This window comes from Pteropus vampyrus, unplaced genomic scaffold, assembly GCF_000151845.1.
Source record: "Pteropus vampyrus isolate Shadow unplaced genomic scaffold, Pvam_2.0 Scaffold5, whole genome shotgun sequence".
In the NCBI taxonomy this organism is placed as follows: Eukaryota; Metazoa; Chordata; class Mammalia; order Chiroptera; family Pteropodidae; genus Pteropus; species Pteropus vampyrus.
Window position 1 is genome coordinate 8,967,750 of NW_011888786.1, and position 19,827 is coordinate 8,987,576.

Below are 19,827 nucleotides of genomic sequence, written 5' to 3' on the forward strand. Positions count from 1 at the left end.
GAAGATGTCTCACCAGACCAAAGTAGAATAGGGCAGGGCAGAGCAGGGCTGTCTGGCTGGAGAGGGGCCTAGCCCCAGGGCTGCCTCACAGCTGTGCTGTTCCACAGTCTGCTCTTCTTCATAACTGAGCTGTAATACTACTGAGTTGTTATGACAGCGGGCGTTGTAACATAATTGAGCTGTTTGCACTGAATAAACTTTCCTTTCTCTCCATACTCCAAATTGGGGATTCCTATTGGCATTGAATTGGTGCCAATGACCATCAGTTGACAACTGTCTCCTTTCTCTTGTGGTCAGAGAAGTGATAAGGAAGATGTTGATAAAGCACCGACTTTCAGGAAATACTTTTCTATTTTTAACTTACATTAATTTATGTTCATTGGAAACATAACCTAAGAGAGTTCATCTCTGTCTCATCTAGCAAGAAGCTTACCTCAGACGCTCAGGAGTTTTAAAGATAATAGATAAGCCGCTACTTAAAACATTATCTAATATTGTTTAGACCCTCCAGCCTTCCTCGGGAACAAAGTTGTTCTATGAAATAAGACAGTATTATTGTTTTCTTTTTACTTTTTATTCCCCTCTATCCCTCTATTTTAGCCAATAAAAGAATTATGGCCCAGAGAGATTAACTGGTCTGCCCACAGTCATACAGCACAGCTAATACTTCTGTAAGTGAGAACATGATGTTTTTAGCCCCCAGGCCAGGCCTCAGCACAAGACCATCTCATTCTCCAGGTGAGCTGCTTCTCTCCGGAGACGCCCAGGAGCTTTGGGCATCCTTTCAAAAGTAGTATTTGATCATCACAAAATGTATTTTGTCTCATTATGATCTCCTGCCTAAACTAACTCTACTAGGGAATAACGTTAACTAACCTTATATGGCCCTTACCATGTGCCAGGCAGTGTTGTAAGCCTTTTATAGTTATTAACTTATTTATATTCTCAAGCCACCCTATGAAATAGATACTCTCAGTATCATCACCCAAGGAAACAGGCCCACAGTTGCTCAGCTGCCAAGAGTGAGCTCTGAGATTTGAACCCCAGCAGTGCACTCTGCTCTGCAGTGCTGCATTACTTCTGAGACTTAAAGGGAAAAAAACCAGACTTGTCAGAGGAAGGTTAAAGCGAGCTAAGGGAAGGCTGGAGGCAGGCGGGAGGGAGGAGCGCAGGGGAGAAGAGGGAGGGGAGAAGCTTTGCTGGCTGCGTTCTTGTTCTTATTGCCCCCGTTGGCACATTTTCCACCCAAAACTTATGCTTCGATATTTTCATTTCCTCTTAGTCAAAGTTCTAGACTAATCCTGGCCACTCCTAGGGTACCAGGAAGGTTCATGTCACAGAGAAAGACAGAAAGGCAGCTTCACCATCTCTCAGGGAAGGTGACGAGGTTAAGAAAAATCAGTCACCGAGAGGGGTCCCTTCAGACTCCGAATGATGAGCTGGCAGTTGTAACATCTCAGCTGAGCAAGAAGAGGCCTGCTACAGGGCCCCCACCACCAGTGCTCCGTCATGCTGAGGTGCCAATGAGAGACACAGAGTGGCAGGATGTTACCCAGACTCATTCACTGTGGGCCACCAGCCGATTCAACTCCTCTGTAACAATTGAAGTAAAAAACCATCTTTTTCCTTTCCCTGATCTTTGGGCAGATGCCAAAACGCAGAATGCTTCTGTATACATTCTGTTCGACACCTGTTGACTGAGCTCCTAGTGCGTGCCTGGCACTGTGGCAGGTGTGCAACTGTCTGTACACATGAAACATCTCTGCATGAAACGGACTGGCCTACGGGAACCCGTGTCCCTGGGGACAAACCCCCACCAGTTAGAGCACAAGTGATAAGAGCCGTAATACAACAGTGGCTCAAGGCTTTGGGATCTTGGGTCTCTATCTCTTAAAAATGTTGAGCACACAAGCCAGCTGTGAGTACTGCACACCCTCCTGACCATCTTTTCTGTTCCCTGGTTGAACCCCTTGCCCCAATGAGAGGGCTTCATTGTGCCCCCGCCTCGCTAGGCTCTGTCTTACAGAAGGAGGCTGGGTCTTGAACAAGGCTTGAATGACCTAGAGTTATCGATAGCTATGGCCACGGGCACTCTCTGTGACTCAAGAGTGTCACACTATTCCTGTGTGGTGTGGGTGCCAGGTCAGGCTCTTGCTCAGGGCCCCAGTCCTGGTCTGGTGGGAACCAGGCGAGTTTCCCTATTTGCCACTGCTTTCTTTTCTCTCTTTACTGCCTCTGGGAGCGACAGTGTGGTGTTCACACCCCTTCGTTCACACACATTCTCCTGCACGGTCCAGCTGAGCCAGTGCCATGCTCTCCAGAAGCACGCTCCTGGCATCCGTGCACATGCACAGGCCAGTCCTCGAATTTGGGAAACGCTCTCCCAACTTCCTGCCTGCTGGACGCCCCCCCCACTCACCCTGTAGGGTCTCAACCCCAATATCAGCTCCTCTCAAAGCCTTCTCTGGCAGCCCCCTTTCTCTTCCTGAGACACAGCTCCCTTCAAGACATGATCAGATTTTCATTAGAAAATGATCGACAATTTTAAGTGACCTTTTAATTCTTGGACAGGAAAGTAAGGCATTAAAAAAAAATCAAAGTGGCACATTTGTGGAACAGCCCTGGTAAATATTTACAGTTATTTTACAAACATGAAATGAGTGGTTAAAGAAAAAAAAAAAACCCACAAGTCACAATTCTAAAAATGCTTGTTCTGAAAGACAATTTTAAATGCTTGTACTCATTAACTGGCATCGTATTTGTCTTTGCTTTGACCACTGGGATTCTCGGAGCTTATAACGTTTGGGTCAGCTGCTTTCTTCAGCCTGAGCTTTGAAAAGAGAGAGTTTGCCCTCTTAGTCTGGTTTTTGTCTTCCTGGAGAGCTTACAGAGGGAGGCAGCGCAGAGGGGTGGAGACAGCGTGGGTTTTGCAGCCAGCTCCTCGCTCCTTCACTCCCTAGTGATGTGCCTTGACTTGGGCTGGGTTCCCCCTGAGGATGACCTTGAGACAGAGATGCACAAGGGCATAATTCATCTGCTTGGGGACGGCAGGAAACACCAGCGGGGGAGGGAAGATGTGAGGGAGGGAAGGAAAGGAAGCCACCCCAGGATGCTTTACGGAGCAGGTTACCACAGGCAGCAACTGAGGACTAATCCCAGGTGAGACCTCAGGGAGATTGTGTAGCACTAGTCTCAGAAAAGTCCTACCCAAGGGGTGATTAACCAGGTCCCATGAGACACAGGTCAGGGCTGTTCCAGAGGCACAAACTCCTCAGACCCTCTGGCCTGCCCCCAGCACAGGCTGAGCTGATGCCTGTTGCCAAAGAAAGCCCTCAGGAAAGGATGCCGCTGTTGACAGTGAGAAGCCAGCAGGGCGGTGAGTGCCCAGGGCACGAGGGAGGGGCAATGACAGTGCCTGCCACAGGCCATAAAAGGAGATAATAAGAGGAGTAATAACAACTTGAATGCTAACTTCAGTATATGGCTGGAAAACTCAATGAGGTAATATGTGTGAAACCACTGTGTAAATTTAAAAGCATCATATGAATGTTCCGTTTGATATTCTTGATGGTGATGATGAAAACAATGACTCATAAGCTAGTTTACTTGCTCCACCTCCCTCATAGGAATCTCTGACCAGAGTTTGAGTTCCCCCATAGATTTTAACTCTTTACTCGGTAACTTTTCAGGGTGGCTGGAAGTGACATTTTCTCAGTCTGGTGGACTTTCGCTGAGTGAAAAATGAAATACACTCAGGATTCCTTCTTCCCCCAGCTTCAGATCTCACAACTTTCAGCAAATAAGTGGGGATGTCTTTTATTTTATTTCTAACATTTTTAAATTCTACTTTTGAAATAGGTTATAAATTTGCTTGGGGCAAAATTCCGAAAACTAGATTATGAAGTGTACAGTGAGACCATCCTGACCTCTGCTCACTCGGTGTCCTTTCTCACACAGACCACCATTCCTGTTACTTTCCTGTATCACATTAGAGGCTCTACATGTGTGTGTTGTCTCTTTATATTTATGTACATTTAAGTAAACTAAATTCTTACTTTCTCTTTTTTTAAACATGCTGTCCTTTACTTTGCTTTTGTCATCAAGCACTGCCTTAACTTTCTCTTTTTTTAACAGCTCTATAATACTCTTTACAGCTTTTTGTGGCGTAAAATAATAATCTCCAGCAATCCACGAGCCTGCTATGGGCCAGCACCTTGCATTGTGCTTTACATGCATGATCTTACTTAACCCCACAGCCCCAAGAGAGATTAAGTACCTGGCACAGCAGCTAAGCGGAAGCCCAACCCTGGAGGTGAGCCCGGGCCTGTCAGGCTCCAATCGTGTCCCTTACCCACCATGCCTCTCGACTGCCATGAAGGCAGTGAGCTGTGCAAAGTAAGGTCAATGCCAGCTAGGGTACGTCTTCATCATGTTGTCTGTTTTGTTAGTTAGTTTGTTGGTTTGTTTGTTTCTGGGGGGTGGGGTGGGGATGGGGTTTGGGTGTGTATTTATATAATTTCCTGCATTTTTGCTTTCAAAGATCCCATTTGAGGCATAAGGCATGAATGAATGGCTGGAAGATGTTGCCTTTTTTAAAGACAGCCCAAGAATTTGTGGGTGCTACTGTTAGTGTACAGTAGAGTAGTTATCCTGAGTGAGCTGAGCCCTGGGGAACCCCTGGGGTACAGGGAGGTACATGACAGGCCTGGGGCTGTGCTGAGACCAGGGAAGGGTCCAGGGTTCTAGAATAGGGGTGTGGGGCTAAGGGAGATATGGAGTGGGGAAGTGGGGTTGGGGGAGCTAGAACCAAGAACAGCGCGAAAGCAAGAAGGGTGTGTGGAATCATCTGGTCCAAGGCCACGTTTCTCCAGGCGGTGAAACTGAAGCCCAGGATAAGGTGGTAGCATTCACGAGTTCACAGGGAGTAAAGCTGAATGAGAGGCAGGTCTCTCGATCTCTAATCTAGTGCTCCTCCTGCCACCACTCTGAAGACAAAAGCAAAGGAAGTATGTGTGCATCTGTGTCTGTGTGTGTGTCTCTGTGTGTCCGTGGGGTCTGGGGAAAATATATCTGTGCATAAAACTGTGCGTGAGCGTGCAGCACCAGTTGAGGAATGGGGGGTAGGGGGGAAGAGGAAGTCAGGCAAGGAAGAAAAAAAAAAAAAGGAACTAAAACTCAGAAATCCTTCTAATACGCATGCAAGTCCCAAGGATTTCCAGTCTGGAATTTTGCCACCATTAATTCTATGGCAGCTTTTGACAATATATCTGGCATTCATTTGGGGAGTTTGTTTCTTTTTACAACTCCGGCAAGTGCAGATTTTAGAGTTCCTGGGCTCTTCAGCAGCCTCACAGAAGTCCTCAGTTATTCGGTCCTTCCACAGGCGCAGGGACATGTCGCCACTGCCCGCCCAGCATCCATGTGCCCCTTCTTAGGCCCAGTCACGCTAAATGATGCAGACTAAAAGCAGAGGGAAGACGGTTCCCTAAAGACCTTTTGCTAGAATTTTTGGGGGAAGAAATTTTCCTTCAGTAGTTGCCTCATCTCAGAATGTAAGCCTAGAAACGAGGAGGTCTCTTCATTGGACGACCATCTGAGGAGGAAAGTAGAACACAGAGAGTGATTCCAATCGACCTTTTGAGTACCTGGATCCAGCTGTGCCTGAGGTAGGTTACATCTGGACTTTTATGTTAGATGAGACATTGAATTGTCTTCTTTGTGGGTGTGGTATACATTTAGTGATTGAGAACCAGGCAGCCTGGGTCTAAATCCTGGATCTGCCACTTACTAGTTGTATAACTTTGGGCAAGACACTTAACTTCTTTGAGCCTCAATATTTTCATTTATAAAAGGGGATAATAATAGTATCTATTTCATAGGGTTGATATGAAGATTAAATGAGTTAACATATGAGAAGCATTTAGAACAATGCCAGGCATACAGTTAGCATATTAGTTGCTATTTTAAAAAAATTGATTGTGTCAGTTAGTATGCTGAAGTAACAAACAGCCCCAAAGTCTTAGTGGCTTAAAATACCTGTGGATCAGCAAGCACTATGCTTATCACTCGGGAATCTGAGCTGACAGAGAAGCTGCCATCTCCCGTGTTTCAGAGGAAAATGGAACGTAAAAAAGGATACACTGGTTCTTAATGCTTCTACCCAAGAAGAGTACATGTCACTTCCACTCACATTTCATTGGCCAAACTAAGTCATATGGCCACACCTAGCTTCAAAGAAAGGTAAGTGCTATCCGTCATGTTCCCTGAAAGGAAAGCCCTTTTAATCACATTACTATGGTGATGTTTTAACTGATTGAGTATTGGACACTTGCAGCTAAAAGATTTCACAGGTAAATAAGAAATCATAAGTTTTCCCGGTTTTATACTCATCACGGGCCAGGTGCTATGACTAAGCCATGCTCTTATTAATCCTCTTTTCCCCAAACCACTCCAACTGCTTTGAAGTCTGCTGGTCCCGGCAGTCCATCATCCGGGTCAAGACCACGTCACTGACATTTTCAGCAATCGCTTGCTGGTTAAATTCCTGGAAAGTGGAAAGAAGTTGTATCATGTGCCCAGAGTTACAGGTCAACCAAAGAAAGTATTGAGGAGAAAAAGTGGGAACGCTCTCCTTGGAAGAGTTCGTGTCTTAGGTCAGGTTCCCAGAAGCACAGCTGAGATGGACATTTGGGTGCATATGACTAACTGCGAGAGCACTCTCAGGAGGGGAGGGGAGTGAAGGAAGCTGGAGAGGCCAGAGACAGGAGCTAAACAAAGATGTGGAGTCAGCTGGAACCTTGTTCAGCCTGATCCTACGGGTAGCTCCGGGAGTGTGAGTTCCACCACAGAGTGGGCCCTGCCTTGAGGCAGAGACTGGCCTTTTGTAGCCATTGCAATCAGTTATGACAGCAGGCTACACCCAGAAGGAGAGTGTTAACCTTCTGGGCGAGGCAGGTCTTGTCGGGTTGGTCAAGGGCAAGGCCTGGAGAAGGGGAAGCTGTGAGCTGTTAGCATCCAACCTCACAGAAGCTGGAGAATGAGAACAGCGGCCCAGTCAAGGGGATTTGGGTGGAGCAATGACAGCATCTACTGCTGATGGTCGGGAAAGCACTAATAGGACCCATTGCCCCTTCGCCTACCAGTATAACTGCACTTTAGATGCATGGAAAATACTGACATTAGTGGGGTAAAAAGTAACATTCAATGGTTCCCCATTTACCTCCTAGATTAAATATAAAGTCTACCATCAACTTATATTTTTAGGTTTATTTCTCAAGACAAATCTAGCCTATATAAAAAGTCACCTGGAAACTTATTTCACGAATAACCTGCATGCTTTTCCTCAAACTCTTTCCTTTTTTCTGCCAAGAGTGTCCTCTCTATCCTCAGACTTGTGAAGTTCTATCCACACTTCAAGGCCCTTTCAAATGCTGATGACTTCATAAAGCCTTTCCTAATCACTCAACAGGATATAAACTTCTCCTTCTTTGAAACCTCAAAGCCCTTATTTGCTGGAGTGGGTTCCATTTTATGAATTTGAGTCATTTGATAAGTGTTATTTTCCAAATCTTTTGTGAACACTTTAGGAAGAATTGAATCTTTTTCTCTTTGCAGCATCTGTCAAATACCCTGAATAATAAAAGCACTTAATTAAGATGTGTATAATTGAATAGCTACTTCGGTAAGATTAAGTGTCCACACATGATCAAAGCATTTATTTTATATGTCTTATCAAAGCCTCACTCATTATATGCTGTGCATAAAGTATTTTCTTTGCATTAATGATCTCATTTAATTCTGTTAATTATCTCCTCCGCACAGATAAAAAACTGAAGCTCAGAGAGGTCAAGCAACTTGCCCAAAGCCACACAAGTAGAAAGTGGTAGATTGGATGGGGACTTAAGTTTCTCTACAGTCAGAGCCCATACACCTAGCCTCTGTGAGGCAGTTATGACAGGGACAAACACAGCCTTGCAATCAGAAGATGCGGCTTCAAGTGCAGGCTTTGTCACTCATCTTGGGCACAACACTGAACAAACCTGGCAGAGACTGGCAAGCTGCTCACCCAACTCATTCATCACTTCTTCACCCATAAAGTCTTAGGTGACTTTGATGGTAATGACGTCACAAAGAGAAATCTTAGTCAATATCAAATGGAATGAAGGCAATCTGGGGAAAAGGATTCTATCTCTCACCTGATTAATATTACAAACCTCTCATGTCTGGGAGTGGAGGTGCTACTCAAAATACTACTGAGCCACATTAAATATAAAATGTTACTGGCTCATTTAAGTCTAGAAACTCTTAGGACAATTTGACTTGGCCATGACATTTAAGCACGTGGTCAACAGGCCTGTCTCAGTGGACAGGGCAGTAGGGACAGTCTGGGCACTATTAAACTTGATGGTGAGTCACACGCAGTAGGACCACAAATCCTTTCTCAATATCTTGGAAAATTTCAAAATATGGTCCTACACCACAGAAAGTTTGAAAAACATGGTATAAAAGATGGTCACCCTAGCCATGTTATAAAGAAAAACTAAGACTTCAAGAAATACATAGAAACTAAGAAACGTCTGAAGGCGAGTGGGAGTGCGGAGGAAAGCGAGAGAATGGCCACTGCAAGCTGCAGTGAACCTTGGAAAAGTCCGAAGAGATGGGTCTTGAATGAAATTGTTGGCAAACATTGAGGGACAAGAGACAGCAGGGCATTTCTGGAAAGAGGAAGCACATAAACTAAGGCCTGGAGGGCATGTAAGATCTACAAAAGGCATGCACACTCCTTGTCCATTAAACTGACATAAGACGTCAAGAGACTGGGTTCTGCCATTTGGCAAATCATCATCATGATAATTATTTTGGATGGAACATCACTGGAAGGTAAGAGTAGTGAGCAAGTTTTAGACATAGAATATATAGTCCCAAAGTATCTTCCATACACATTCTTATTAATGGCAAAGCAAACATAGTAACCCTACAGTGGAGAAACCTAGCAGGCGCCATCTCAACTAAGTGATCAAAGTTAATGTTCTGAGTCATGAAAAAAATCAACCTCGTGCACCTCTTGCTGTGATACACTGGGAAGAATACAACATCACATTTGTGTCATTCCTGCCAAAAATGCTCATGAGGACACATCAGACAAACCCCAACTGAAAAACGTTCTATGAAATACTGACTTGTGTTTTTCAAAAAATGTCAATATCATGAAAGACAAAGACTAAGGAACCACTGAAGATTCAAAAAAGATTGACGAGATGACAACTGAATGCAATGTATGACCTGTGCTTTTCTTTTGCTTTAAAGGATTTTATTCGGACAATCAGTAAAGTCTGGATGAGGTCTGTACATGAGATAATGAGACTATATGGATGTCAATTTTCTGAATTTGATCTTCATACTGTGGTTAATAAACAACGTTATTTTAGGAAATACACACTGAAATACGTAAAGGGGCATCGCGTTTCAATCAGTTCAGAAAAAATACACTATGGTTAAGGATATAGATATAGATATGGATAGAGGGAGACATAGAGATAGAGACTGGCAGAGACAGAGAGGGAGGATAAGGCAAAGCGGCAAAATTTGGAAAATCTGGGCGAACACTGCATGGGGATTCTTGCACTGTTCTTGCACTTTTCTTTGAGTACAAAATTATATCACAATTATAAAATTAGAAAAGAGAGAAGAGAAGAAAAAAGAGAAGAGAACCATTAGGCAGCAGTCCCCTCTTGGCCCGAAGTGAGTGAATAACTTTGGTCATCTCTTCACCCCTCTGGATCTCTCCCTGTCTCTTCTAGCCCTTCCAGTTGGAGGCCTCATGGCTGGGCCTCTCTCATTCCAGATTCTCCCAGCTAACTTGTGGATTTACACCTTCTCTCGTCTTCCTGTGTCTAATGTTTCTTTCAGACTGCACCCTGATAGCTGATCTCTTTGGCTCAATCAATGCCTCTTGTGATCTGGAGAAGTGTTGGAGGATTCTGCCCAGTGTCCTGGCCTTGTCTACTTTGCCAATCCCTTATTATGTCTCTGATAGATCAAACTAATTAAAATTTATTGACAGCCTACTATGTGCCAGGCACTGTACTTTATCATCCCAATAACCTAAAAGGTAACTTCTCCAGTGAGTATAGTCCAGTCTCATCATCATCTCCATCTAAATTCCAATGGCTCCAAAGCCCTACTTCTTTGACCATAGAAGTTGCAATATTTAATGGGTTGCCCTCCCCATATATTCTTGGAAAATCTCAAGGCTGCTTAGATGGAAACCATTTGGTTGTCTACTTAACCTCTACAGCCCACAGAGCTAGGATTATTGGCCTCAGGCCCTCACTGTTCCATGGGCCACTCCAAGCTGGCAGTTTCACTGCTTGGATACCATTAGAGCCAAAAATACCTGTACCTCAAAGCCCGAGATCTTATCACCCCCTGAAATAAACAAAAGAATGTTCCTTTTGTGTTACATTCAGTTGCAGTGGAAGTTAGGGGCTCCCACAATCAGCTGCTCAAACTCTAGTGCTATGGCGTATATATCAAAGTTTTTTCATTGCTGGGCAGGGGACTGAATTCTAATATCAGCCACAAAACAATGTTGAAGCAACACGTCTTTGCCAACACTCAGGCCTGTTTGTTGAGACCATCTCTCCACATGAGACCACTTCCCTTGGTGAGCCTTAGCTGACCCTCTTTGCAAATTGAATTTTGTATACATCCGAGATAGAGATCATGGATATAAATGGATATGTGAAGATGTTGCCACTGACCAAAACACCTGGGGCCAGATCCTGCCCCATCAAGATACCCTGTTTTTGCCTGAAGCTCAGAGAAGTTACGAAAGGTCCTGGACAGGTTCCCACAGGTAGGGGTCAAGATTTGAACCCGGATCTGCAGCACTCTTTCCAGTCTATTGCCTTGCTTCTCTTCAAAGTGGAGCACAGCCAACAATTTGGTAAGTGGAGGCCTTCCTATTGAGGGACTATTAGCTACACTAAGGTTTACTGGATCAGCTTAGCATTCTGGAAGTCTTCTGGGCAACTGTTCATGATGATGCTGTTGCTACTGATTTCATGCTTGGATTATCTAGGTCACTTATTTTTCTCTCTTCCTAATATCTCTTTCCTCACAAGTACTTTATTTACCCAAAAGCAGGTAATATGAAGCACGGCCCATTTTTATACAGTTCTGGAAAATGCTAGAGGGGGGTGGGAGACAAGGTTGCAATTACAGGCAATGTGGTTTTAAAGAAAGAGCGTGGGTTTAAGAATCAGACAGGCTTGGGTTTAAATCCGGGTTTGTTACTTACAATTTGAGTAAATGCTCAAAAGTTCAAGGCCCTCATCTGTAAAACAGAGATAATGTCGTTTAGCTCTCAGGGTTAAATAAAAAAACTTATTTGAAATCATTCATCCCAAAGATGGGCTCAAGGAACCTCAGTTCTTCTCACCTTGACTGACCTTTTGTGGATTATATGAGAATTTTAGCTATCTATATTTGTCTAGTCATTCCTCTTGTGGACAACCCTAACGTCAGCGTAGCAGTAGGCCTTGTTTCCATGGAGATGTATTTAAGGTAAACAAATTTGAAAAGGGGAAGCACAGACACCCATCCCTGACACCCACTCACAACCAACGCACAGCTTCAGCAGAAATGTTTCCAAAGAAATGTCTCACAGAGCTTTCGGGGAAGGCACGAAGAGCTTTCAAAGTCCTTACATGCTTTTTCATTGTACGGCTCTTGAAATGAACAATAATTCAAAACAGATAATGAGCTTCACACAGCAATGGATCAAAAGTAGAATGATTGAGCTCACCATTGTCTAATAAAATTAGTCTGACATGCTGTTGAATCCAAAAGGAGGGCTTTTTATTTTCTCTGTTCTGTACATGCACATTTATTTGAAGAACTTTTAATGGACAGAATAGTACAAGATTTTCTCGACCCCCGCATGGTTTCAGCTTTAATCTAAACAACTTATTTTCTTCTGAAAGTCTGATTTTTCTTTTTTCTTTTTCTTTTGGCATCATTATTTGGTAAGTTTCAAAGGAGAATTGCTTTCTTGCGTGTGCATGGAAATATAGGCACATAAATCACACACCAAATTTACTTTACACGGAGGCATGATCCCACTGTCACTTCCTACTGAACAACACCTTCGTGGAGAAAAGGCTGCAAACCATTTAGAACACCAAACTACATCCAGTCAAATGACTTTCCAAAATTTCACAAAATAATTTGTCTGTCTTAAATAGCTTATTAAACACAGCAGAGATTAGATACTAAATATTTCTTAGAGCTAACTTTAAATTTCTCCTCAATCATGGCAGAAAGCAGACTACTTTATAGGGATGTAAACACTCATTTGAAAGCCTAATAACAGAGCTGTTTCCTCTACTTCCCCTCTAGCACAAGGGCCAACTTTTGATGAATGAAAATCAACTCATGTCTTATCCAGAACATCTGTCCTCAAGATGTGACACCTAAAATGATACGGCAGAAACATAAGTCACCAAAGGCAACAACTCATAAAATTACAGCTGACAATGGTACATAGTCATTGTTACACCAGCCACATAAAAAGAGAAATGGCATCTAATAAAACCTCTACTAGTCACTATTCATCTCTACTACAGGTCTTGTATTTTCCAAAGACTAACAGAAGAATTGAGTTGGCCCATACTCTGAAAGCTCAGACAGAAGATGCTGTGCTAACGCAGTGGTGGAGAGAAAGATTAGCATAATGATTTTCTCAAAACCAGAATGTCTTGATGGGTGGAAAAGTTTAAGCTATCATCTCGAGATGGCTCTGTCTCAGCTAGTAGGATAGAAGGAACTACAGCCTCTATAGAGAGAAGGCCCAGCCAGGTCACTAATTATGAACATCATTACCAACTGTATCCATCGACATCATACCCAGAGCAGAGAATGAAGAGGGAACTTAAGGAATCTTTTCCTTTGTCATATAAGCAAATCTGCTCGATGAGATGTGAGAAGCCACAAAATCATAGAGTTGCTAAACATTGGAGCTGGAAAAGTTGTAGAAGAGGAAACAGCAGCTGAATGTGGTGAAATGACTTGCTCGAAGTCACAGAGAAACCACTACCACCCTTCACCACTTGTGACTTGAATGGAAATAGTCTTTTTCTGACACTGAAAAAAAAGAAAAGGGTGAGTACACTATGTATCAGCAAAAGTCACGCCATATGCAGCCAGATCATTGCCCAACAAAGGAAATGTGGATTCACAGAACGAGCTTCCTACTTCATATACTGTTTTTCCTGTAATTGGGTAAGGCTGGGAGCAAACTCTGGTCAAACATTACAAAGACAAAGGGGAGCTCCCAGTTTTTAGATGTGTAAACCGTAGGCCTAATTAAGGCTTCTCAATCATTTATCAATTCGGTATTGCTTGAGGTATGCCCAACGTGGGCTAGGCATTTTGGAAAATATAGAAAAAGCATACCATATGGCCTTTTCCCTCAAGAAAAATTTGAATGACTGTAGCCTCGAGGTCATCAGAGATCAAGTGCAAATACTGAATATTGACAATGATCTTAAACGGAGTTCAGAGATGGGAGAAATCATAGGCTGTTAGACAAACAGTTAAGAATGGCTTGATTTGTCTATGGTCCCTTGAAGGCTGAGTCAGGTAGGGGAATAGCTGTGGGGGAGAACAAGCTGGGGGTATCTAAGCAGGAATAAAGTTTGTGAGGGAGGAATTAATGTGGCTCCAGAGAGTCTGGTGAAGAGACCCACCTAAGTAGCCTAGAATTTGGATTTAAGGACACAATGGAAAACAACACCGAATTCATAGGTAGAAGCACAATGAATGACTCACTAAATCATTAAACAACACAAAACGAAGCCCATGTGTAGATCCATTTCTTTGGAGATCCTTGTCACACTGCTGTGTTAAGATAAATTAAATTCATAATTTTTAGATGTACACATGTCAAAATCATCAAAAGATTATATTCTTTATATTGTGACTAATATCTCAACAGTTAGTCTGAGCTGTATGAGAAACTGTTGAGCCTTCATATCACCACTCCCCAAGAAGAAATTGCCCAGTTAATTTTAGAAGCCATTTCTAGACTCGTAAGGCACTGACTCAATAAAATAAGGCATTGCCAACACTATTAAATATCCAAAAAGGCATTGCCAATGCTATTAAATATCCAAATTCCTTTTTGGATATTTGGATGCCTTTGAATATTCCTTCTCTTTGACCTTGAAGGATTTCTTAAACTCATCAACTTCTTCCATCTGAAAACTTGCCTGTGGCCTTCCTTCTATTCCCTCCAATTTCTGGAGCAGGGAGGTAAACTGAGGTCCAGAGGAATTATATGAAGCCATCTAAATGGGAGACTATTTCAAGGTTAAAACATGGCACGCCCAGACGCCTGGTTTACACAAAGGCTATTTATAATAAGTCTGATCTTAAACTTGGATTTACAATGAAGTTTGAAGCAGAAAGAGCAAAATTCCAGATTGAAGAAAAATTACAGTTGGAAAAATAATTTTAAAATAAAAAACCCAAGCAAGCCTTCCAAGTAGTTACTCAATTTGGGAATTTAAGAAGATAGAGGTTTGTGTCCAAGAGGAAACTGCTTTGGGGACATAGAGGAATGGAAAGTCTTGCCTACAGCCTATTTTTGAGCCTGTCTTCAGCCATACACATATCTGAATCAAGAAAAGGCATTCCTTGATTCCAATAAGGCACATGTGAGCAGAGTTCTCTGGTCATACTATGCACAAGCTGCATACAAAAGTTTAAGGTGGTGAGAGGCTGTGGGAGGCGAGATATTAATTTGCGGCTCACTGTTGGCCCCAAATATGTGCCTTTCTTACCTGCCTGCTTATGCTTCCAAGATACGGAGCATGCGGCTCCAGGAGTTGTGTGTGTTTGGGAAGGGAGGGACAGGCAATACCATGGTCAGAAATTCTCTTCCTCTTCCCTTCTTACCTTGTCTGAAGTGGGAGGGAGCTTTGGATTCATGGTTCATAGCTGCTCGGTGTAGTCATTTGCTGTCTGGAGGTTGCTGGGTTTAACACTAGGACAGCGAACATGGGATGCATGCTGCCAGTGCTTACCTTCCCGCGGCAGACATCACTGACCAAGGAGCGCACTCTCGCTTCGGGCAGACTCGACTTCAGAATCCTTCTCAATGCGACATTCCAGGCTGCCATCACCAATTAGCCTTGGCAAGTGGCTTGAAACTAATTTGTCAGCCCCAGGGTAGAGAGAAAGAAAGAGAAAAAGAGAGAAGGAAGAAAGAGGAATGTAACTTTCCTAAGCACCAACTATGTGCCAAGCAGTGGCAAACAGAGGAGGGTGGGGACGTATCACTGACACGATATAATGATAGTAAAATCAGGCTTTAATCTGCTTTAAATGGTGCTTAAATTCTCCACAGCCAACATACCCCCTACTGCTTGCACCCAGGCTGGACCTCCCGCTGTCCCCTGCGCCCTCCTCACAGCTTACTGGGACCAAGACCTACTGGGGCGTTTCCTCCCATACCACCTCCCAGAACAATCCGGTAAAAGAGCAAGGAATTGGAGTCAGAAGATCCATCCTTTTATCCCTGCTCCACCCTGAGCTGTGGGCAACCTGCATTTCAATTTCCTCCTTTGTATAATGGAAACGGGAAAGCTGTCTCTTTCCTAGAGCATTGTAATGAGGGTTAGGACTTGCGCAAGCAACTGTGAAAGGGCACAGTGCCTTTCGGAGGAATTTTTTAAATGTCAGGTTTTTCCTTAAATTACCTGCTGACTGCACTGGACTGCCCTTACCTGAATTTTAAGATCATTATAGTAATAATGAAAACGATTCATAATATACCAAATAGGGTTGTCAGATTTAGAAAAAAAAAAAATGGAATATCCAGTTAAATTGAAATTTCGGGTAAAAAAATGAATAATATTTTCAGTACAAGTATGTCTCAAATATTGCGTGGGACACACTTATACTAAACACTTCTTCATTTTTTAAAAAATTTGAAAATGAAATTTAATTTGCTGTTTCGTGTTTTTATCTGATAACACTAATGTCGAGTCTTAAGGTGTGTGGAATGGATAAAGGAGTAAACTATTCAGGGATAAAATGTCATACAGAAAAGAATATTTCTCAAAATGGATGATTTTCAAACTTTTTAAAGCCACATTCCAGAGTAAGAAACACGTATTGCATCACAATACTTGTTACGAATTAACAGAAATAAACATTTCATAAAACCTTTTCTGTGTACGTTGCAGTCTAACATTTTCTATCTTCTTCGTTCTCTCTTATTCTATTTCTTTTTAAAAAAATTCCTGATCCAGCCTCACTTCTTGATTTCCTGATCCCCTAATGCAGAGGTCAGCAAACGATAGCCTAAGGGCCAAATCCAACCAGCCAGTTGATTCTGTATGACCTGTGAGCTAAGAATGATTTTTGCATTTTTAAATAGTTGGAAAAAAATCAAAAGGAGAATAAGATTTCATGATGCAGAAAAACTATATAAAATCAAAATTTCAGTGCCCATGAATAAACTTTGATTGGAGCCTCGTCATGCTCATTCATTTATGCATTGTCCTGTTGTCCGGAATCACTTACTTTCACACTATCATGGCAGGGTTGAGTAGTTGCGAGTGAAGAGTTGTGTGTTGAGTAGGACCCACAAAGCATAAAATACTATTTGTCTCTTTACTGAAAAAGTTGGCCTACCTACCCTATTGGGTTGCAATCTGCAGTTTGAAAAGTTCTGCTCTAAGCAGTTTGGCCTTGAAAGCATCTATTTCTATTCATGTGAGTAGGCCATTTTTTCCTAAGAATCTCAGGTCAACCTTATTCCCCTTGGTTTCTCCTAAGATAAACCCAGATGAACAGACTCTGGCCAGAGCATTTAGTTTTGGCTGCCTTTAGAGTATGAGTTAGACTCCATCAAGGCCCAGAACTTAGCAAGAGTTGAGAGGACGTCATTTAGCATTATTCCTAGTCTCTTGAGGCATCAACTGCTTCCAAGGATAGGAAGGATTATAAGGAACATGGAGAACAAAACATCAATTTCTTGACCTTGAGCCATTCAGGCTCCTGATTCTTATTACAGAGTTTAGAGCCTCCAGACCAAAGGTTTGTGATTTGCAAGAGTTAGGTATGATCCAATCTAAAGGCCAATCCCCAAGCGATCATGACATAAAGTTCATATTATACTCAAGAGAATGGAAAGAGAGGAGGGGCTGGTTGCTCTGGCTGGGGGGGCAGGGAGAGGGCTAGGGGATGGCACATCCCTGAGGGCTCCTTTACTTTGCCTCTCCCTAACCTTGGGGGACTTTGGGTGGGGAGTAATAAATCCCCCAGATAGATAGGTACCCTGAGACCTGAGAGAATTTGTCCCTTGCTCTCTGGGATATGCCTGGAGTTGAGTGGGGCCTCTTAGGTGAACATCAGTGGTCAGCAAACCACCACCCAAAAGCCAAATTCAGAGTGCTACCAATTTTTTGTAAATAAAATTTTATTGGAACAGAGCCACGCCCACTGGTTGATAAATTGTCTGTGGCTGCTATTGTGCTCTAATGGCAGAGTTGAAGTCTTGCCTGAAATATTTAGGATCTGGCCCTTTCCAGGACATAGCTTGCCAACCCCTGTTCTCTATACTAACCAAGAGTGAAGAAGACTGGGCAACAGGCAAAGGAAGCAGAGGGGCCTTGAGAAAGCCAGAAATCTGAAGGAGAACATCTGAATGTTTCTCTTGCTCCTCGCCGCCCCCTCCCCGCCCCGCCCGAAACGGGCACTTACGGCTAAACCGGGATCGGCAGATCTGAGCAAGGCTGGAAGTTAGGACAAGGAGTGTACATTTGAGATAGAGTGCTCCCTAACAACTGAGACCTGGGCAGAATGCTAAGTATGGCCATTGGCGTCCAATATGAATAGACGCCAACTGCCAAGACCCGGCCTGTATCAAGCTAAAGATGCCTGTGGACCAGAGCATCTCCTCCCCTCCTCACCGCACTGGCACCTCGTTTTCTACACTTAAACAGTCCTAAGCTCCCAGGCTCCTAGCTACAACCCCTGGAAGAAGGGAAGGGAATGAAATGTTGAATTAAATGACTAAAAGCTGAAATGTCTGAGTAAACACTAAAGTGAGTGATTTTTCTCTGGAAGTTCCTATATATTAAGTTTCCTGCCACTAGCAGACTGTGGGCTTAAACTAGAAATTAGGTTATAGAAAATGAAGAAAGTTGCATTCTGTATACACAATAGGCAAGAACAGGAAACTGACTTTGCCGCTACAGGAAATTAGAACGTCATTCACAGCAATTCAGGAGACCTCAGTAGTGTAAGTACCAATGGCTCAACTCAGGGACTCCATACGGAATTTTTTTTCCTATCTTCTTCTTCCTAGAATAAGACAATTTAAACCAGTCCAAACTTCAAGATTTCCCCCATCCTACCTTCAACCTCAGAGAAATCCTGTGCAAGTCTAAATTGTCACCAGTAGGTGGTGCTAACACAGAGAGTGCTGGTACCCCGCCTGATGACGAATTAGCCACACTAATTAAAGCTCCCCTCATTGACTCTTTCCTCAAGTCTAATTGAGCCTTGTTATTAAGTAGGCCCTGAGTGGTTTCACCTCCAGGCTAACTCGCCCTCTCCCTCCGCATGGTATAATGGAAAGAATTCCAAGTCAGGATACATGGGATATAAATTCAGGCTGTCTTACTGATTGGATGAATTGGCCAAGTCACTTAATTTCTCTAAGACTTAAGATCTTTGTTTTGAAAATATATGAGTTGGTTTTGTTGAATTCTTGTTTTCCAGGTTTGAAAAGCAATTCGACAACCACTGTGCGAAAGAGCATTCCACCCATGGAATCGATAAATTTTAAGAAAAACTCAAGATTTCAAGAAAAAGGCACGTCGACATAGTGCTAGGGGGAATGAAAACTGGTATAAACTTTCTGGAGGGCAATCTGGTAGTGTATAGTAAAAGTCCTAAAAATGAGCCTACCCTTTGACCACCAATTCCACATCTAGGAATTAATATTAAAGAAATAAGTACGGACACGTGCAAAGACATAGCTAAAAGGATGTTCAACAAAGCAGAGCATTTTGGCTTCTCAGGGAGCTCATTTATCTTCTTTAACTAGTTTTTGAACCTTCATAGAATCCTTAGAACTACAATGCACTATAAGGCGACAAAACAGACCATTGCTTAATCATGTAATGAGAGAAAAAAGTAAAGCTTAGAATTTCTTGACTATTTTTTTGTGTGTGCCAGACCCATGCCAGAAAGTTTTATTAGTTTCTTCTTTAAATATTCTTACAATAACCCTGTGCAAAAAGTATCGTGAACCCTATTTTACAGACAGAGAATCTGAGGCTGGACAAGTTCATCTTCTTGCCTAAAGTCATGCAATGCCAGGAAAATGGAAGAAGAAATGTGCCTTCTGCTTCAAAAAGACCAAGTTCCCTGTGGACGGGAGGAAGCTTGCCCTGTAATGGAGGTAAGGGGAGGGAAATCCAGTATGTGGACTTGGATCCTGCCTGAGATTTGGATCCAGGCTCTTTTGAGCCCTTAAGGAAGAACTGTAATTTCAAAGCTTCTGCCAATCCTTTGGCTGCTAAAAATGGAAATCCAAATTGGTCTGTGGAGGCCAAGGCTTTCTTGTAGGGAAAAAAGCACTTAATTGTGCTTTTGTCGGTATAAAAAGAAATTCCATTCTAGAATAGGAAAGCTTAGAAGGGAGACCTTCATGTTCTGCGTACAGCAAAGTAAAAGAGTGAGGAGTTCTGCTGTGAATGGATTTGGGGGACCCTCTGGCGAGATGGAAGGAAGAGGCTGCTGGGA